The 22,167-nt window shown below is 45.9% G+C and overlaps 1 protein-coding gene and 1 non-coding gene across 9 annotated transcripts in view; both read right to left on the bottom strand.

Annotated features, from left to right (window-relative positions):
- The window catches only part of HHAT (hedgehog acyltransferase), a 406,300-nt gene that overhangs the window by 189,395 nt on the left and 194,738 nt on the right, over positions 1-22,167 (bottom strand). The window lies entirely within an intron of this gene.
- LOC116814986 (U5 spliceosomal RNA) lies at positions 7,884-8,003 on the bottom strand. The gene has a single exon (XR_004371389.1). It is a non-coding gene; the product is annotated as a U5 spliceosomal RNA (small nuclear RNA).

Below are 22,167 nucleotides of genomic sequence, written 5' to 3' on the forward strand. Positions count from 1 at the left end.
CGCCGCATGCACAGTCATCAGAAAGTTTTTCTCCTAGAAGCACCCATCGGGTCAGCTGTGGAGCCCCCTGGAGTGTTGCCTCCATAGCGCTCTATATATGACCCTACCGACCTGGCGCCTCCTCAGTTCTTTCTTGCTGGTTACTCTGACAGAGGGAAAGGTGGGTGGGTTTGGAATGGACATGAGCAACACATCTCAAAGAACAGCAGTTACGGGAAGGTGAGTAACCATTCCAAAGTGGTAGGGTTCGAGTTATGGAATTGTTGATTGGAGCACTGCTCTGACAAAAGCTACATCATCTCTGTCATGCTGGACGATGGCGTTAATGAGAAGTGAACATATGCACCGAGGACTAAGTCACTGGCCTGCAAATTTCTTGGATCGGTACTTGGGCCAGGAATGCCACCGATGAGGCCTGTGTCCTTATGGAGTGTGTCATAAGTGTTGGGACTGGGATTTTGGCCAACTCGTAGCACATGCAGATGCAGGAAGTCATCCAGGAATATATCCTTTGCGATGATACCAGGAGTCCTTTCATATAGTCAGCCACCACTACAAATAGCTGGTTCAACTTTCTGAACGGCTTAGTGCATTTGATGTAGAAGGCTAGCGCCTGCCAAACATCCAGAGATTGCAGCCTCTGCTCACAGTTACTGGCATGAGGCTTAGGATAGAAAACGGGCAGGTACATGTCTTGACTCATATGAAAAAATGACACAACCTTAGGAAGAAAGACCAGGTGAGGCCTAAGTTGCAGCACCTTATCCCTGTAGAAGATCATGTAAGGTGAGTCAGCGGTGAGGGCCTTCAACTCAGACACCCTCCTTGCTGAGGTAATGCAACCAGAAAATCTACCTTCTATGATAGATAGAGGAGGGAGCAAGTTGTTAGCAGTTCAAACGGGGACCCCATTATTTTGGAAAGGACCAGTTAATGTACCACACAGGAACTGGCTGTCTAAACTGGGAATTGAGGTGTTCCAGGCCTTTGAGAAAACGTCCCACCATGGGATTGGCAAATACTGAGTGCCAGACACTCCTGGGTGGAAGGCCGAAATGGCAGCGAAGTGTACCTTGATGGATAATGCTGCCAGGCCTTGTTGTTTTAGGTGTAGGAGGTACTCTAGGATGAGTGGTAAAGGCATCTGGACTGGAGGTGTGTGATGCTGGGCACACCAGCAAGTGAACCTTTTCCACTTAGCTAGATAAGTGGCCCTGGTGGATGATTTCCTGCTGCCAAGTAAGACTTCTCTTATAGGTTCTGAGCACAGAAGTTCCACAGGGTTTAACCATGAAGCTTCCAAGCTGTGAGATGGAGAGACTTGAGGTCTGAGTGGAGCAGGTGACCATGATCAGCAATCAAGGTGTCCACTGACAGTTCCAGGAGTGTGGTGTATCAATGTTGTCGAGGCCACATCTGAGCCACCAGGCTTACCTCAGCTCTGTCCCTGTGGACCTTGAGAAGAACCTTATGCACCAGAGGGAACAGGGGAAAGGCCGTACAACAGGCAGCCTTCCCAGGGTAGCAGAAACATGTCCATGACAGAGCCCGGGCTGTGATTCTGGAAGAAGCAGAACATCAGGCAATTCCTGTTGATGTGGGTGGCAAACAGGTGGACCTGGGAAAAAACCCCACCTTTGGAAGATGGGGCGGTATAACATCTGGACGGAGAGACCACTCGTGATTGTGGAACGATCTGCTGAGGTGGGCTGCCAGGTTTCTCTGAGCCCCTGGGAGATAGCTCTCTCCATTCACCTGGAAGCATCCTATGCAGAACTCCCAGAGCCCAAGGGCTTCTCAACGCAGTGGGGAGGAACAGGCTCCCCCCGCTTCTTGATGTAAAACATAGCAGTGGTGTTGTCCATCTTCACTGCCATGCACTGGCCTTGCAGCTGGGCCTGAAAAGTTTGGCATGCTAGCTGCACCGTTTTGATGTTGATATGAAGGGAGAACTTATTCTGAGACCATAGTCCCTGCGTTTGTAGATCTCCCAAATGTGCACCACATCCCAGAGCTAATGCGTCCATTACCAGGGACAAGGAGGGCTGTGGAAGGGGACTCCTTCACACACCATCTGAGGGTCGAGCCACCATTGGAGGGACTCAGGTATGTGCTGTAGTATTGCCACTACTAAGCCCAGGTTGTCGCATCCCAGGAGAAAGGCCGATGCAAGCCACACTTGCAGGGGTCTGAACCTCAGCCTGGCATGCTGGACCACATAAGTGCAGGCTTCCATGTGGCCAAGGAGATGTAGGCAACCCCTTGCAGTAGTGGTTGGGAATCGCTTGTGGCCTTGAATGGTGTGTCTCATGGTTTAAAATTGTGTCTCTGGCAGAAACGCTCTTGCCTGCACCAAGTCCAGCACTGCTCCAATGAACTCTATTCTCTAGGTCGGAGGTTGACTTGTTCACGTTGAGAAGGCTAGGTCTCTCGAAAGTGGATCTGACAAACTAGACCTGAGATTCCACCTGCTCCCTGGTGTGTCCCCTGAGCAGCCACTCATCGAGGTTGGGGCATACCTGCACCTGTCTCTTGCAAAGAAAGGCTGCTACGACTGACATGCACTTCGTGATAACTCAGGGGGCTGTCAACAGACCAAATGGGAGGACTGTGAACTGACAGTGTTTGGGGTCGACCACAAGCCTTAGAAATCACCTGTGCGCGGGCCAAATGGCTATGTGAAAGTATGTGTCTTTCATGTCGAGGGCGGAGTACCAGTCTTCCAGATCCAGGGAAGGGATAATTGTGCTCAGAGAGACCATACAGAACTTCAACTTCATCATGAATTCATTGAGTCTTCACAGGTCTAAAATGGGTCAGAGACCCGCCTTTGCCTTGGGGATTAGGAAATAACGAGAATAGAATCCCTTTCCCCATAGCTCCTGAGGAACCTCCTCCACCCCTACCATGGTGAGGAGCGGCTGCACCTCCTGGACAAGGAGTTGCTCGTGAGAAAAGTCCCTGAAGAGGGACAGGGAAAGGGGGTGAGAGAGAGGGGAGGAGCAGAATTGGAGAGAATATCTCACTTCTACCATGTGAAGAACCCAGCGGTCTGATGTTTTTGGGACCGAGCACAGTAGAAGAGGGATAGATGGTTCAGAAAACACAGGGAAGGATCCAGTGCTGAGACAGGTGCTCCATCCTCAGGCACACCTTCAAAATGACTGCTTTGAGCCTGATGAAGGTTTAGTCGGGCCCTGTCCCTGCCCAGACTGAGGATGGGTGGGCTTGCACCTGTCATTTCTGCCCCTGCTATCTGTAGCGATCCTGCCTCGGCCGAGGCAGATATGACTGCTGTTGCTGCGGTTGGGGCTTACAGGGCTTTCTTTGGGTTGCCGGGGTGTGCATACCCAAGGATTTCATTGTAGCCCTGGAATCCTTTAGGCTTTGCCACCTGGAGTCCGTCTGTTCAGGAAACAGCCCCATCCCATCGAAAGGCAGGTGCTGCATAGTTTGCTGAACCTTCGGTGGGAGCCCCAAGGCCTGCAGCCATGAGCTACGCCTCATGGCAATTGCTAAGGACAAGGTGTGCATCGCTGAGTCCACAGCATCCAGTGAGGTCTATAAAGAGGTCCATGCCACTGCCTTGCCCTCCTCGACAATAGCCCCAAACTCCTCTTTGGACTCTGCTGGTAAGAATTCCCTAAACTTCAGCATTGAGTTCCAGGAGTTGAAGTTGTATCTACTCAGGATTGCCTGCTGATTGGCAATCCTCAGTTGCAAGTCCCCTGCGAAGTATACTTTATATCCAAATAAATCCAGGTGCTTGGCATCCTTGGACTTAGGCACTGGAGCTTGCTGTCCCCTCCTCTCCTTCTCATTCACTGCAGCCACCACCAGAGAACAGGGCTGCGGGGTGTGAATAGGTATTTGTACCCTTTAGAGGGAACAAAATATTTCCTCTCCATCCTCTTGGCAGTGGGAGGGATGGAGGCCAGAGTCTGATAAATGGGCTTTGCATTGACCTGGATAGTTTTGATGAGTGGTAGAGCACCTAGATGATCCCTCTGATGCTAGGACAGCCACCATACGGTCCTCGGACTTTACCACCTCCTCGGCCTGCAGGTTCATATTTTGTGCCACGCTGCGTAGGAGTTCCTGGTGGGCACCACTATAAGGGGAGGCTCGGAGGTGGAGATACTCACCACAGCCTCATACGGGGAGGAAGACAGGGAGGGGAACTGGGTCCTCCTGACCTTCCTGGTCCTCTGGTACCTCCTGTCAGCCACCTCAGGATCAGACTCAGGAACAAGGGCGGATTCCAGGGAAGGTGGTAGGGCTGGTAACTCCTCCATACCCCTCGGAGTGAGATAGCTGGCTGCTGCCTCCGGGACCCTCGCCTTGGACTCCGCCGAAAGGGAGCCCCTGGACTGAGTGTCCTGGGCCTCGTGGTAAACCCAAGGGGTCCAAAATGGCCCTACATTGGCCCAGGTCACTGTGTGGGCCATGGTGCCACACCCCTGTCTGGTTTGCCCCGTGCCAGCTTGCATCGCGCCCACTCCAAAACTCTGAGTGGTATCTTGTCTCAGGTGGCGCTGAGGGGCAGAACATTGCAGACTTTCCCCGGGACGATGCCGCACGCTGTGGCACTGGAGGCTTGGCACAAAGGGCTGGGGACCACAGTGCAGCCATGTCTATGAGGTCTTTCATGGCCTCAAATGTGTGTGGGATGGAATGCAGTTGCACCTCCTCCACCACCTGAAACAGTGAGTCCAATTGCACCAGACTCAACAGCCCCCTTTGCGGGACCGAAGTCAATGGTGCAGGCTCCAAAGTTTTTGGCACTGGGGGCCCCTCCCTTGGACATGCCCCACTAGCCAGTTCCAATAGGATAGGTCCCTCCTTTGTTTCCGGTGCTGCTTCTGACCCAGGGAATGGGATCACTGCAGAGTCATCACTGACTGTTTCCACATCCTTCCACGATGCCATCTCCACTGCTGCTAGGGCACTACGCACTTATGCACTCAATACCAGGCCCTGCCACGCCGCTGCTGGTTTCAGCCTAAGTGCTGCCTCCATGAGGAACTGCTTCAGTCTAAAGTTCCGCTCCTCCTTCATTCTGGGGTGAAATCCTTTGCAAATCCTGCACTTATCCGCCTGATGTGTTTCCCCCAGACACTTTAAGCAAGCGTCATGAGAGTTGCCCATCGGCATAGGCTTGTTGCAGTGCTTGAATCCCTTGGATTTAGGCATGCCCTGAGTTCCCCGGGAAAGTGCATTTGGGTTGGAGCCACCCCGACAGCGAATTATTAACACTACACTAACTAATGAAATCAAACACTAAATTCAGTAGAAGCTAGAGAAATGTGGAGAGTTTGCTCAGCAAGACGCCACAGTTCCAATGACTGTCATTGGCGGTAAGAAGGATCTGAGGAGGCAGAGTCATATATAGAATGCTATGGAGGCACTACTCCAGGGGACTCCACGCACCTAATTGGAATTGATATGAGCAATCACTTGAAGAACTTTTGTTCATTTTATAAACATTGTGATTTATTACAATATTTTTAATCTATTGTTTTTGTAATGGGGTCAGCACCCGCTCTCATAAGCACCCCCTTTTCTGTGGCCAAAATGCTTGTGATCAGTCTTTTTGGGTGGCAGCACCCATCTCTCTCAGGCACTCCTTTCTTTGGTTGGTTGGGTGTCAGCCTGCTTTTGGTTTTAGTCCTTATATTAGGGTGGCACCTGCCTCTTGCGAGCATCCCCCGGCCAACGGTTTTCTTGATGGGTCTTCAGCGACTCAGCCCTCCAGCTGAGCTGCGTACACTGTCCCCCGTTCCAGGGTATGTAGTCCTGAGTTCTTATTTCAGCCCTGGTATGGGGCCATATCTCTTACGCTTCTTCCGAGAGACACCACCTTCTTCAACCTCCCAGCCGGGTCCCATCTCAGTACCCTCAGCTGGTGTCTTTTCAGCAGCCCTCCCTTGGCTCAGGCTACAGCCAGACCAGCAGGACCCATCTCAGTGCTTAGTCCCCTGGGCTCAGCCTGCCCACATTGACCTTTTTGTGGTCCTGCTGCTCCTTCACCCAGCCAGTCACCAGGTCTTTGGAAGCCTTCTCTGGGCTCAGTTCTGTCTGGTGAGCTCTCTAAAGTGAGCTGTCCGTGGTCCTGCTGTTCATCTAGCCAGCCACCCGGTCCTCCCTCATCAAGCTCCATGCAGAAACTGAAGGCTCTGCTCTGCTGTTTGCCTTTTATCTGGCCCTTCTGGTCTCTTATCACTCCAGCAGCCCCTCTGATTGGCCACTCCTCTGTTGCCACTCTAGGTTGCTTGGAGGACTTCTTGCTGCTCTATTCTGGGGCAGAGTGACATAGGTCAGAGAGGCCTCCAGCAGGGGGCCTCTAGACCTAGTCCACTCTGCCACAGTTGCTCTAGCCACAAAATACCTGACTATTTCTCCAGCTCTGGATGACAGCCAGAGCAAATCCATATTAAGCTTGTGTTCTTCCCATAAAGTATGCCATGGTGCTGGGTAGGTTGGAGTCTTAGGAAGACATGAGTGCCTATGTAGGTACTAAGATTCTCTCCTCAGGATCCACCTAGGTCCCAGTGGTCACCAAGCTTGCAACTCTGATTATTCATCTGGGATGCACAAGGTCCAGGCTTTGGTCCTTAGAAGGCAGCCTGGACTGAGAGAGCAAGCCATTTGAATGGAAATGACTCCAAGCCATAAGTCAACAACTACGTGGGTCAGAAATAATGAAGTTTACTAATTTTTGGCCACTTTGAGTATGTCTACTCAGCAACTAAGCTCCCATGGGTGGCCCCAGTCAGCTGACTTGGGGTTTCGGGGCTCAGGTTGTGGGGCTGTAAAACTGTAGTGTACACGTTTGGTTTGGGCTAGAGCTCACAGAATCCAAAAGCTCTAATGTCTACATCACAATTTTACAGCCCCACAACATGAACCCCACGAGCCTGAGTCAGCTGACATGGGCTACCTGCTTAACTGCTGTGTAGACAGACCCTCTAAAAATTAACTATAACATTTTGTAAGTGGAATAGCCTGCAAGCTGTTCAGTTTTTATAAAACAACCTCACCTCTCAGATAATGGAAGCATTAAACCACACATCAGTGCAGGGTGAGACATTAGGCTGAGAAGTATTTCACACCACACAAAACACTGTGTGTTAGGTCCTGATCCTGATTCTACTGAAGTTGATAGTAGGTATGCCATTGACTTCAATGGAAGGAGGATCAGACACCTTCCTTTCATAAACGAGGCTAGAAGAAAACTAAACAAGGCAATCTTCCAATAATGAAACTCCCCCTTTGATGCAAAATGAGTGTTAAGATTCAGATAACTCCATTTGAAATATAAGCAAAATTAAAATTCTTTGAAAATGTGGACTTCCTTAGAAAATCCTATTATATGCTGAAGTGACTGAACGGGTATATTAAATCTGAAATGGCTTTTCAAAACACTACCCCTTCATCACTATTGTAACATATAAACCTATGTAAGAGATGACAACTTCAGGGATGTTTAAAATAAGAAAAAATACAGAAAGAATACTTAGGTTTCTGACTAAACAACTGAAGAAACAAAACACTCATAATACTTCTACTGGCAAATATATCATTATGTGGAAAACTAAGCCACAACTTATTCTGATATACATAGGAAACTGTGCTTACATAAGCACACTTTCCCTAATGCTCTGTAACTCAGATGGACTTCATTTCTTACTAAAAATTCTTGTGGTAATTTAAAAAAACTTGCCTAATGTGCACATTAGCTTTAACATTTAAAGGGGTCATCTTTTATCAAGGGTTGTCTAACACCACATTAAACTAGTGGGGTGAGGGAACTTTCTGGAGACTAGAAGTCAACATGCAGGAAAACTATTAAAGACTGAGTTGAAAACTGATTTTTAAAGTAAAAACAGGTACCAGCCTCTCTCAGTGGAAATAATGTCAAGCCCATTCATAAACGTTCCCCTCCACGGAAATCTTTAGTAAAAGGCGAAAGATTTATACGAACTGAAGAACATTCAATTATTCCCTCATTAGACTCCAGGTAGACTCAAGTTGTACAAATGTGGGCCCGCACCTTCAAACTCGTACTCACAGGAGATGTTCCAGTGCCTTCAAATCGATTTACTCACAGAGGCCCCAGTCCTACAAAGACTTATGCACACCATTTACTTTGCACTGTATGTAGTTTTATTAAACTCAGTGGGGCTACTCACAGGGCATAAAGTTAAGCACATGCTTAATTCTTTGCAGGACTGGGGCCGTATGGACAACTCACGAGTAATAACTGCAGGATTAGGCTTGAAGTCTTTATATTACAATCTGTAGTTTAGCTCAAAATTGATATAATTTAGGCTCAAAATTGTGTTGTGATACTATTAAACAAAGAACTCATTTTATAAAACCTGATGGGAGTTCCCTACAAGACCCACTCTGCCCAAAACTCTCTCATTAAGGTACCCACTGAATCAAATTCAGAGATGAGGTAAGTGGCCATTCAAATGACTTTATTTAAATGAAGTGAATGTACAAATTATGCCAGTGTACATACAGTACCTTCATCCAAGTGAATTACGCTGACTTAACAACATATCAGTTCTGAATGTGTCCCTTTGTTTCTTTTGTCCATCCCCCTTTCATGCCTTTTTTGAACAACTGGTTGGAACAGCTTTGTTCACCAACCCCTTGCTCTCTTCACCTCCAAAGCTTCGTGAACATACTGTCTGTGAAGCCACATGACCACACAACACTTTCCTGTCCTCACTGTTTTAAAACCAATCATGCCTTCAGTCTGCAAGCTGCTGAGGGTAGGACCTCTGAGAGGCATATGACACACCTGTGGCACAGAACTTTGTGCATGTAGAAGAATGTGCCACCTAGTGGCTATAGTAGGGTGTGCCCCCCAGTGGTGACAGCAGCATTTTCTGCTCAGGTGCCCCCTGCCAAAAGGCACTCTGGCCCTCCAGCCAAGTAGGGTTGCCACCGGACCGGTTTTCAATCAGACAGTCTGGTTTTTTTTGGCTTCTGTGTCTGGATGCATGTAGGGTTGCCAGATGCCTGGTTTTCGAGGACCTGACAACCCTAAATGGCACCCAAACCAAAAGTCCAATTATCCCAGGGCAAGGGAAGGCACCAGGTCATTAACCCACACCAGTTCCTGCTCAGCCGGAGCCACCTCCTACCTGCAGGCAGGCTCCTTGAGACAAACCAGCAAGTGACAGGGGGAGGGAGTGAGAGAAGTGAGTAACGGAGGCGCAGCCTTGGGGGGGGGGAGAGGTGGGGCAGGGGATGGGGCCTTGTGGGGGGTGTGGGAAGAAGCAGAGCAGGGCTTCGGGGATCCAGTTACCAGACATTAGAAAGGTGGCAACACTATGGTCAAGTCATATATAGTCTCCCCACTTCTCTTTTGGGGTAAGATGGACTCCCACCAAACAATAATCCAACAACTTCACATCAGGTCTTTGGCCTGACGGGGCTCAGTTGTCCTTATGCCCCTTCTATCAGAGAGTTTTCAGACCATTTTCCTTGGTGGTCCGGTAGGGGAACCCAGGCCCTGTCCCCCACACCATCACCCCTCCGGGTTCTAGCCCAGGGACCACAGAAAAAACAACTAAGGTTTACTTCCTCAGACTCTTTGCTGCCTCCCTGGAACATTTCCTCTTTCAGCCTATCTCCAGCCCCTTTCCCCAGTCCCTTCTTGCGGCTCTTCACCCTTGTCTGGGCTCTGCAGTGTTCTTTGCCACTCTTGTATAGAGCAGCGCCTCTCAGGGCTTTCACTCTAGAGACCTGTAGCCAGACACATGCCTGCCCACCTTCATTTGCTCTTTTGAGTGCAGCCTGCACAGTTTACCTTTCAAGGGCAGTTTGCACAGTTTCCTGTTATGCTGTTACCAAGCCACAAGCAGCAGAAGTCCCCAGTGATGTTAGATGCTTGCTTAAAGCTACATTGCTCTATATTGCCAACTGTATTCACGCTTATGAACATGTAATCAATTAACATAAGGAATGAGTGAAATAGTGTGAGTGACAGCCAATAGCAAAGCAAAGAAGCAAATATCGCCTTTTCTGGAACAATGGTATTACCTAGGTGAAGGTATAAATCTCGAGACAGGCAGCCAGGTCGAGGTCCCCAACAAGGAAATGTAACACCACGCTAAACTTGGGACTGGACTGGAAGCAGTGGAGCCCTCCCATGGATCCGAAGGGACTCTGGGGACTCTCGCTGCCTTAGGTTGATCTCCAGGCAATTGTAGCCTAGCCAGCCCACCCAGCTGCAAAAATGAAACCAACACCCGCGCCTGCAGCCTGCCAGCATGAATGAGTTGTGTGTCTGAGTATAACTGCACAAATAAGGGAAGCAATAAATCAACCCTCAGTACTGCTCAAGTTCACCCTTTGTCTGTGGTTATTTCCTGGCTGGTTCCAAGAACAGGTAACAAGACCCAGTTCCTGTCTGCCTTTCCCCATGTCCGTGTTTCTCTACTAGCCCTTTGCCAGAGCTCCTGTCTCAGGAGAAGATCCTAAGGCTTACTCTCCCCCGAGCCTCCATCTTCCGACCCTGACATTCTTTCTTTATTAGTCAACCAGCTCCTCCCCAGCTGGGCTAATACTATTTGATTGTGTCCCACTTCCACCTCCCGCAGGCACAACCAAGAGCATTAATTGCTCTCTAGCTCCAATTAACCCCTTTGCTACAGTGCAGGGTTCACACCCCATCATACTGTACATTGAAGCTATTCTACAAAAACAGTAGCTTTGGCTGACATTTTGTTTTATTTTATTTTTGAATTTCAATTACACCATTTTTTAAAAAGCATTTGCTGTTTTTCAATGAACTGTAATAAAAACATTTTCATGGCAGTTTTTCTAACTAAACATGCCCCTCAGACATTTGGAAAGCAAATACTGCAACACTGGAAAAGCCAAAAGAGAAGTTCACAATGGACCTGAAGAGCTTCATTGTGCAGGCAGTGTTAAACGAATGCCATCAACTTAACAAAAATAAAGTTACACTTTTCTCTGAAAATATGTTCAGTAGTACTGTTAAAGGAAATAGCTAAGATTACTATAACAAAGACATAAATAAAAATTCCTCCATTTCCTCCCAATTTGTTGACTCTATGCATTTGAAAACACTTTTGTATAGCAGTATTGCCAACCTCAAGTATTCAAAAATCATGAGTTAAGTGCCAAACAATCATGAGATTGGCTTAAAAATCATAAGATTTTATAAAATTGTAAATCTGGAGTTTTTTCTGGTTTTGGAGCATTTAGGGTTCATATTTTCAAGCTTTTCTTAACAACCATGAGAGCTGGAAACTTTTTTTTAAAAATGAAAACTGGATTCTAATGTAATCACATGACTCCTGGAGGTGGGGCTTTAAGAGAAACATCAAACACCACAAGATTTGTGATAAAATTGTGAATTAGCAACAGTGGTAGGTGTCTCTCTCTCTCTCTTTCTGGCTCTAAGGACTTTCTATAGAGATCATCACTATAGCGTACAAACGTATCACAAATAAGTAAGATCTGAATATCTTGGTCCATAATGAGCTTCTTGCAGTCAGAGTTTAAAGCCAGAAGAGATAGCTAGATCATTTAGTCAGACCTCCTGTGTATCACAGGTCACCATGACCACTCAGCACCCACAGCCAAGTCCTCTGATCTTCTCCCTTCTCAGGTGCCAAAGAACTGTGCTAAGGGGGTTGGTATCTCTTTCTCTCTCATACACATTGTAGCAGGGCAGTAAACCTGCTTCTGAGAAAGGTGGGCTGATTGGGTGTGGCTGCATCTGAGGACACGCCCAAATTAGGCCACACCTGGCCTTCTTATAAGGGCTCAGCCAGACACTAAGTCAGCCTCTCTCTAGCTTTTGAGAGAGAAGGATCTGGCTGCCTGGGAGAGAAGGGTACTTGGGACAGAGCAGTCCTGGGGAAAGGGAGGAGAAGCTGGGGAGCTCCAGCCTGACAACTCCCCAGGCTGCAGGCCTTGGTAAAGGCCTAAAACAGGTACTGGGGTTGCAAAGGTGCAACCTGGGATTAGGCAAAAGCAGCAGGACCAACCTCACCCTTTCCAGGGATGAGTGGTTTACAGACTGCAGTCTGCCCCAGTGAGCGGGGGCTAGATGATGACTGGCAGTAGCCACTGAGGCAAGGTGGGGATAGAAGGTTGAGAGTTCCCCTGGGAGGGGAGACCCAGAGCATGGTGGGATACTGCTGGGGCAGCAACCCACGATAAAGGGCACCAGGGTCCGAGAGGGACATGGGGCCAGCGGCAGGTGAGACATCAGACCCAACAGGGGCACTCTGAAGCTGGTGAACAGCTAATTCCCAGGATGACAAGCAGGAGGCACCATACCGGTGAGATGTTGCTTCGCTACAACTCTCTCTCTCTCTCGGAAAATCACATTTTCTAAAGATAGATAAGGTTAGTCAACTTTTCCTATTTGTGTGGGGTTTTCACACAGTAACACAGGAGAATTAAAAAACAGGAAAGTGACTGTAAAAATCATAAAAATGGATACAGTTGTAGAGGGGCAGGTATGTTTTGTGAAACCATATTATCCATTTAAAAAAGACAAAAAAATAGATTTCAAGTTATGTGCCTTTAAAATATGAAAGATAAACAGAGCACATGATAATTAATTCATTTATAAATCTATTTTAGATTTGATCATCCAAGATGCAATCAGTAACATGAGGAAGGAGTTTTAAAAGATTTTTATCTAATATCTCTTTAAAATTATTCACATGCATTTAACCAAATTAAGTACAATTCACACAAAGGTTTATAAAGAGCTTAGTGTTCTGAATATTTAAATAGATTTAAAACTTTATAAGAAGGGAAAGAAAATTGCAACTCTGTGTTCTGAAAAATGTCACACCAAAATAAAAAAAATGCAAATGTAGCGACACTACCAGGTTTCAAGTTCAGCAAATGCATCCCCAGTATTAGATGGGAAAGAAGTTCATTTCTGTGAGATGTGTGCATTGCTCCTACTTCCCCTCTGAAGGCAATAAAACCCTCAAGCAAAGCTCTTCTGAGTCCAAGCACATAGCTCCCCTGTTTCAAAAGCTTTTTTTTTTAAAGCAGAACAGAAGTTTTAAAACTTGTTTTGGCTGTTTATGAAAATTGACTATATAATATTAGCATTGGCACCCTCTTACTTGTTCCTTGTGTGTATTCAGAGTCAGATTACTTATTTAATACCAAAAATGAGGTTTTACTCCTGTAAAGTCCTGGACAGCTCACTGAGAATGAAGTGGAACCTTTAACTCCTAGGGCATCATCAAAAGAACCGTTTACAAAATTGCAGTGAGTTACACTGGGGTAAATCCACTGAAGACAATGGAACTGCACAGGTGTCACCAAGGGTGCAATTTAAATACAATGGATTTGCAAAGGTGTATCTCCTCTCAGAGTGAACCCCAGAGGGTTGTATTAGATGCTTGTTCCTCCACATCCAGAGCCCTCAGATGCATAGTCCCACAAATCTCAATCTTCTTGTCTCTGTGAAGCCATTAGGAGAGTGGGAGAGACAGAAGGAGCCAAAGTTCCTGCATACTACAGACAATACCCAGATCCACACATCCTTTTCTGCTGTGCCTCTTACAGAGGAGCACATTGAATGCAATATGCACAGTAGGAACTACAATTCTACTTTCATTTAACAGCAAGGGGAGGTGATGGGTAGCAGGGCAAGGTGACTTGCTGGGTGAAAGAAAAGAAACTGAGTGTTCAGACAATACAGATTCCTTTGTAGGGGGACGATGATAATATTTTGCGCTTCTTCAGCACTTTGCCTTCAACTGTCTCAAAGCACTTTGCCAGCTTTCATTAATTAATCTTACAACATCCTTGTGATATTGGGGTGATACTGTACTAAATATCATTAACCCCATTTTACAGATGAAGACAATGAGGTTCAAATATTAAATGTTAAGGGTATGATTCTATACTGCAGGGGTTGGCAACCTTTCAGAAGTGGCATGCCGAGTCTTCATTTATTCACTCTTATTTAAGGTTTTGCATGCCACTAATACATTTTAATGTTTTTAGAAGGTCTTTCTATAAGTCTATAATATATAACTAAACAATTGTTGTATGAAAAGTAAATAAGGTTTTTAAAATGTTTACATTTTAATTTAATTTTAAATGAAGCTTCTTAGAGCCCCCTGGACTAGTGGCCAGGACCTGGGCAATGTGAGTGCCACTGAAAACAGCTTCACCATGCCACCTTCGGCACCCATGCCAAGTTGCCACCCCTGCTAGACTGTCCTTCTCCCTGGTAGCCATTATCTCTGTGCAAAGAGATTGCACTGGATGTAAAACATTATCATTCTGCGCAGAGGCAAGGTGTGGGGTGGGGCATGTGCCCACATCCCCCCAGGCCCACAAATTCTAACAGGGCTTATATTATATATAATATTATATATATAAATATATATTAATATAAAATAAAAAAAATTCCCTCTCACCCCTATGGTGGTATGTGTCTTCCTCAACCTCGGGTCCTCTACCAGAGGCCTGGGAGTTTGAGGGTTCTGTGCAGTATCTTAGCTGTTCCTGACACTTGCACTCTTCTGGACAGAGAGCTCTGATGTTGTTCCTGGGATCTGTTGGAGCCACTCACCCCAGCTTAGAGTCACAGCCCCGAGTGCTCCTACCACCACTGGGACCACTTTGGCCTCACTTTCCACATCTTCTCTAGTTCCTCTTTCAGGCCCTGGTACTTCTCAGCTTCTCATATTCCTTCTTCCTGATGTTGCTGTCACTTGCCTGCTTATATCTATTACCACCGCTGTCTTCTCTCCTTGTCTATTACCACGATGTCTGGTTGATTGGCAGTTAACCTGCCTGTCCGTCTGGATCTGGAAGTCCCACAGAATCTTAGCCCTGCTATTCTCCACAACTTCTGTGGGAATCTCCCATCTGGTCTTGAGGGTCTAGCCCATACGCTGTGCAGATGTTCCTGTACACAATGCCAGCCACTTGGTTGTGCCGTTCAGTGTATGCTGTTCTGCCTGCATCTTACATCCTCCACTATGTGTTGGACTGTCTCGGAGGCCTCTCTGCACAGTCTGCACCTTGGTCCTCTCTAGTGTGGTAGACCCCTGCTTCAATGGATCTGGTGCTCAGTGCCTGTTCCTGTGTTGCTATGATCAGTGCCTCACAGTGCTGTCTTTGAGTCCAGCCCTTTCCAGCCACTGGTAGGATTTCCAATGTCAGCCACCTCAGCTATCTGTCGATGGTACATCCCATGCAGGTCTTGTCTTGCCATGACACTTCTTCTGCTTGGTCTTCCTCCATGTCTGCTGCTGCCTCCAGGCATTCTCTCAGCAGCTCATCTTTGGGGCCATCTTACTGATGTACTCCTGGATGTCCGGGATTTCATCCAGGGACGTGCTTTGATGGCTCACCAAGCCCCGCCCCACCTTCTTTCCGGGCTGGTATATCAGTCCTCGGGTGTTGGACTTGGGGGAGAACCAATACCGTGCATTGTGGAGGAGCTTCGGTTTCACATCGGCAGCCTCTCATGTTCCTCCTTGGCCAGCTCACTAACCGGCAGGGTATCTATGACTGGCAGGGCGTATCCGTGATGGCGTGGATTCTTGTCTTCCCACTGAGCTGCTCTCAGGACCTGTCTATCCTTTGGTGATACTTGATGTTGCTGTCTTCCTTGCCTCCTCATCATGGTTTCCATGTAACTGTGGGACGGCCAAGGGTATCTTGTAGCTGTCTGTAATGTCTGCCTAGTGGCCCACTTGGGTATGTTCCATCCCATCAGTCTTGACACCTTGCCCTCTGCTTCACTACCATCCGGCCACACTTTCTCCAGTCCGAATGACATCCGCGATATCCTCACTGTAGATCCGCTCAGGGTGGATTAGTGAGTCGATGTCTCGTGTTCATTCTTAGCATACAGCTTTGATGTCATTCCATGTAGAGGAGTGGCTGATGGTAGTTCCACTCCTGAACTGTACCCCGTATCCAGTCCTGTAGATTATCTGGCTGAGGGGGTTTTAACCTATGCAGAGACAGCAGCGGGACAGTTGCATTCACCTTGTAATGTGCCACTCTGATGGCGGCGATCACTTGTGCAAGCTGCCTGAGTTGACTTCTAGTGTTTGTCTTCCATAAGTCCCATTGAGTTCTTGAGGAAGGTCCTTAGCGTCCTGTTGACTTTGTTATAACGCCACACAGTCACAGATCCACATGTCGGCATTTGAGTTCGTTAGCTTTCCTGCTAGTCAATCCGGCTGTGCTCAGATTGGCTGTCTAGACCTTGATCTTGGGCGACTGCTCTATCTATGAGCAAACTGGTTTGTTTTGAGCCTCTTGGTGTTGTTCCCAATGGCCCTTTCTGAGCTGTGCCTCATGTACTGGCCACGTGGCTCCTGGTAGCTTGGCAGCTATTCGATCCTGATAGACTTTCCAGTTGTGGGAGGCGGTTATTGAGGTAGTTGGACAGTTCTTTCCCCTTGCAGAGGTCTTTCATGGGTGACCCCACCGATATATCAGCAACTGTCCTTCCGGTGTGTCGTAGCCAGTTTGGGTGGAGGCCTGTGTAGCAGCTGTTCAATCTGTGTTGATGCTAGGCGTTTCATGCACTGCTGTTAGTTCTTTAAGCCAGTAAGTAGCTGGATCATGTCTTGTCAGGTGGCTGTCCAGCAATTTCATGTTTGTTGACCCGCGCCGCTGCTGGATGCTTCTAACTGTGGGTGGTACTGTTTCTGTCTGGGAGAGTTGCATGTGCTCTGTTCTCAGGTCCTGGCAGCCACTTTGCACTGTGTGTATGAGTCTTCTCTTTCTCCATATGTTTCTTCCGGGTACTGTTCAGTTTCTGCTGCTGGTGGACTCTGTGTTGTTGTTGCTGCACTGCAGTTGGAGTACACCTTGGATGCGTTCTTTGGAGAAAGGGCATTTACTTTTTTGGCCTCTGCTCTCTAGTGTATCTCGCTACCCTGGTAGCTAGTGGCTGTGAGCCTTTGTTTAGCAGTCGTAGGGCTTCAGATGGAGTCAGGTCCTTTGTATTTTTTCAGTAGGCCGTGCGTCTTATCCTTAATCTCTACACCCCTTCTGAGTTTCCACGATATAGGATCGGTGGGACTAGTTTACATTCTCTCCGAGTCGCCTTGATCTCATCCTCCAACACCTCATTTTCCAGATTGGGTACATACTTGTTTGTCTTTCTGATTGTGAGGCCCAAGCATTCTATCCAGAATTACAGAGGCTGTAGCCGTATACCAGTTCATTGGTTGCATAGCTCCTATGTAGGTAGTAGGAGTTGTTCATATGAGCGACTCTTATTGTTGGCATCGAATTCTATACATACTATCTGATAAGTACTTTCTCGCACTTGAGCTTGGTAATCGGTCTCTGCAGGAGTTGACTGCCAGCCTTAAGTTGCTTCCAATGATGCTATTGAACCTCATATAGCTGCTGCCTCTGTCTGCGAATGTAGGGTTGAGAGGGCGTGTGCGCAGTGAGTGAAGTTTCAGCTTCAGGTCTGGGCTGTCACATCCACTTTGTTCGTTCAGTGTCTCTTGGGTCTGATGGACTGTAATGTGGAGTTGGTCTATTTCTCTATAGCTTGAGAGCAGCCTTCCTCTTTTATGTTGTGAAGCGGTTGGTATGACTAGTGTTTTGTCAGTAAGGTGGATGTAGGTCTATTTGTCAATCCAGAGTCCCTGCATACGTTTCATATATCCCCTTTCATTTGGTTCTACTGTTGCAGTAGATTCCTATATATTCAATGTCGGTTCTACTTGTCTCATCCATGAATGGTTGGTTCCAGTAGGCCGCACTTAACATCAGATTGTTCCTGCTTCCTCAACTTCTGGCGGCGGACCTTGTAATTCCGGGACGTCCGAGCCGGCATGACTCTCTTAGTTCGTGTCACTCTCATATTTGAGGTAGTCAGGTGAAGCGTTAGGGGGTCTTTTGCCCAAGGACCCCTACTGGAAAATTGGGTACCAACCGGGATTTGAACCCCGGTCTCTCGTATCAAAGGGCGGTCTCCCGTATCAAAGGGTGGCGCTCTTAACCACTATGCTATCCAGTCGCTGTAAAATATATATATATTTATTTATTTATTTTTACAGGGAATGGGTTCAAAATATGTGCGCCTCACATACTATTAATAATTTCGCATCACCTCTGCAGAAATATGGGGAGGACGACAAGTGGAAGAGCTGTTTATGTACTGTAGGACATGTTCTGAACATCAACAGATACCACCTAAATATGCATCCAACGAAGTGGATATTCACCCACGAAAGCTCATGCTCCAAAACGTCTGTTAGTCTATAAGGTGCCACAGGACTCTTTGCTGCTTTCACCTAAATATGAAATATCATTAGATACAAGGTTCTTAAGGTTGTGTGAAACTTTAAAGAGACAGCATATGATAAATTGTTCCCAAGCTAAAGTACACCTCTACCCCGATATAACACTGTCCTTGAGAGCCAAAAAATCTTACAGCATTATAGGTGGGAACTGCATTATATTGAACTTGCTTTGATCCACTGGAGTGCGCAGCTCTGCCCACGCCAGAGTACTGCTTTACCACGTTATAGCCGAATTCGTGTTATATCAGGTCACGTTATATTGGGGGTAGAGGTGTATTCAAAAACAAGTACTTTCTGTGGCAAGGTCATTCCTGCCTCACCCATCTCTGTTTACCTTCCTTAGAACATATAGGCCTCCCTCTCAGTACTGTAGACAATTATACTGCACATGCATGGAGATTTCTAGGCAAACATAGCATCTTTCATGCCGAAGCATCTTACAAACTATGCAGCATATAAAGGAATCACTTCTCACACCAATGAAATGCAACCACCTCTACAGTATAACACAGCAGCTACATAATGCAAAACAACACTACCCAATTGTTGAGGATAGGAACTGAAAATATCACATTCAGTTGAAAATGCAGGTAAATTTAATTGGGCAGAATACAGCAACATAAATTTGACCAATCCAAGATCAACAGCCCTGCTTTTATTAAAGTGGTATCTTTAATCAGTCAGGACCCCAGTTTCATTTCTCATCTGCAAGAAAGCATTAGCACAGTTTTCTTTAATACTGTGTTGGAGCACTTGTTCCTTACTGACTCAGAGGGCTACTGATATTCATCTGTATCAGCAACATCAGCCAGTATCTCCCATCCAAGTACTAACCAGGTCCAACTCTGTTTAGCCTGAGAGACCTAAAGAAAGCACAGCCTTGCACAGCTTCAAAAAGAATTTTAAAGATTTTGGCAGCTTTAATACATTTCCCTTGCCTTTGTGTGTGTTTAGGTTAGAACCATAACACCAGTTAAACCATTTGTTGCATGCACAGCAATGTTTTCAATGCATGCATATTGCTTTTCTGAAATAGTATTTTCCAAAACGCTATGAACAATATTGTATTTTTGCTGTATGCTCATCTTCCTCTAACACATCTTGCTGAAGACTTCTTATTTTGCAGATCATTACTGTGTCACATTTAACATGGTCAATTAGACAACTTTTGTTTAGCAATGATTTAAAAAGCAGCCACGCATTTTTGAGCATTTGTGTCCTTATAGCGTTCTGCCTTTTTGATATAACAAGCAGAAAAAAGAAATTTCAAGAGGCATTACAAGCAATATTAGAGAACATCTTTTTAACGAGGACAATAACTTCTACTGCTTCAGCAAAAGTATTAAAAAAGCTAACTCCATATATCTTCTTGTATTGAATCATACTGTAGTGCTGATAAACTTAAACTTTGTTAAATAGGTGGTGAAACTGGAGTGACTATCAACTGTTATCTGATCCTAAAACAAACACTTGAACTGAATAAAACAATCTCGTACAGCCCAAACCCACTCCCATTGAAGCCAATGGGATTTTTGACACTGACTTGTAGATTGGGGTTTGAACCGCTAATGATTTTAGTTGATCCAGAAAGACTTCCAATGTCTACTTCTATCGCTGGAAGGGGCCTGTATGCAAATCAGCAAGATTTGGCAATTCAGGGTAGGGGATGCAGTTGATCGCTTTTAAATTCATACATACTACAGTGATTTAAAAAAAAATATTTAAGATTTTATTTACATCCTCAAACTTGTGTATGAGCCAGTTAAAATTAGTCCACAATGAGCTCAGTGAAGAAGACTGAAAACACAGTTAGTTTAAATAGTCCATAAAAACCCTTTGACTGGTATAATTAAAAAATTATTTGAACATGACAGAAGCAAAATCTCAACACATATTTCCTTTTTTTTCTAAACTGACTTTAGGCTTCTTCCATGCCAACAAATCTTTCTACAATATACATCAACCCTTCTAAACCACGGAAAGATCTCTTCCTAAAATTTGTGAACAGAGTTTGGGAAAGTTGCTGGATTCACTGAGGCTGATGTCCTCTACTAAAGCACCCACTGAACACAGAGTCTACAGATTTCCACAGTGCAGTCTTCCCCACACATTGATTTTTTTTAAAATGCTGTTTGAAGAGCAAGGCAAGGTCTAATGCATTAAGAACTCCTGAGTTTTAATCCTGGCTTTGCTACTAATTTCCTTTTCAGCCTAGCAAATCACTTCACCTCTCCATATCTATCTTAGGCACTTATATGGTCCTCCTCGCTGTAGTATCTCAGCATCTCAGAATATTTAATGTATTTATCCCCCCAACACCGTGTGAGGTGGGAAAGTACTACTCTCCACATTTTACAGATGGGAAACTGAGGGTGAGAAACTAAGTGACTTACCCAGGGTCACATAGGATGCTTGTGACAGAGCAGGAATTGAACCGAGGTCTCCTTCAATTCAGGTTAGCACTTACCACTGGACCTTCCTTCCTCTCTTCCACAGCTGCAAAATGGGGCTGCTAATGCTGAACCACTTCCCAGGAGTTTTGTTAGGATTAATTAACATTTGTGTATCAGTGCTAAAATTTATTACATACAATACAAGTAGACTGTTCAAAATGTAACACTGAAGGATACAGGCAAATATCAGATCCTGTTACAAAGATGACTGCTACACTGATATTAAGTAAAAATGTCATAACTTGTCAGTGGTACCATAGCTGATGTTATAAAGTGGGATTCCCAAAGGAACCTTAGGAAATCAGGTGCTCAACTCACATTCAAATTCAATAGAAATTGTGTGCCTAAATTCTTTAGGGCCCTTCGAAAACCCCTGTTATGATCACAGGCCACAGAGATTAACAATTGGGATCAAATGCTGCTGACAAAAGAAGTTTAGACTTTTTCTAACAGCAAGATGGGTGATTTTACTCTTAAACCAGAATCAGAAGCTTTCTGAACTGTATCCACCTTCATCTTCACTTCTCAGAGCTAGCAGACTGAGGAATGATGAAGAAATTATATCTTCAAGGAATTAAAAGAAATAAAGTCACTAAAGTGAAATGTCTGACCTGAAAAACCTCAAGAAATAAAAAATACAGGAGATTTTTGAAGACAGATAAATGGCAAACTGTGAAGATTAACCAGTAACACTAAAGATAACTGAAGCATCACACAGTAAGGTTCAAATCAGAAACTGCTGTTTAGCTTTGAGATTGCTGGAATTATTTGTCAGCCATCTATGGGAAATGTTTTATTTGTTTAATGATCAGTTTCCATTTCTTTGAGCTCAACGATGCAAGATTTCACATGTGACACTCATATTCTCTCTCTGATCTTCTAGAGTTATTACAGTGATAGGACTAAATACAAATGCAGAAAAGCAAAAATGGTTAACTACTAACAAAATAAAGAACAATTTTTTCTTATTTAAATCACTCATTTTTGTTTCAACTGTGGCAAATTGCCAGTATTGTTCTCTGGGTCTCGCGCTTTCCCTTCTCTGGGGTAGGTTTAGGGCGATATTGCTTGCCTCTGAACCAGTTCTTAATCACTCCCCTAGTGTCCTTGGAGGATGGGAGTGGAGAGGGAGGGACCTGGGCCCGCCCTCTACTCTAGGTCCCAACCCAGGGGCCCTGGGGTTGTGGTGAACCACTTAACTAGCGGTTTCTTCCCCTGGGTTACTTCCCTCTCATACCCGTCAGCTTGTGAAGGGCTTCTCGCCTCTCTTCTATACAAGCCTGGTGCCCCTTACCTAGGGTTTCTGTTGGGCTTCCCAATCCACCGCAGCACTCCTCCAAACCTTCTATTTCTCTCTGGACAAACTCTTCTCTTCTGCAATCTGCACT

The sequence above is a fragment of the Chelonoidis abingdonii genome, chromosome 3 (assembly GCF_003597395.2).
Source record: "Chelonoidis abingdonii isolate Lonesome George chromosome 3, CheloAbing_2.0, whole genome shotgun sequence".
NCBI classification, from domain to species: domain Eukaryota; kingdom Metazoa; phylum Chordata; order Testudines; family Testudinidae; genus Chelonoidis; species Chelonoidis abingdonii.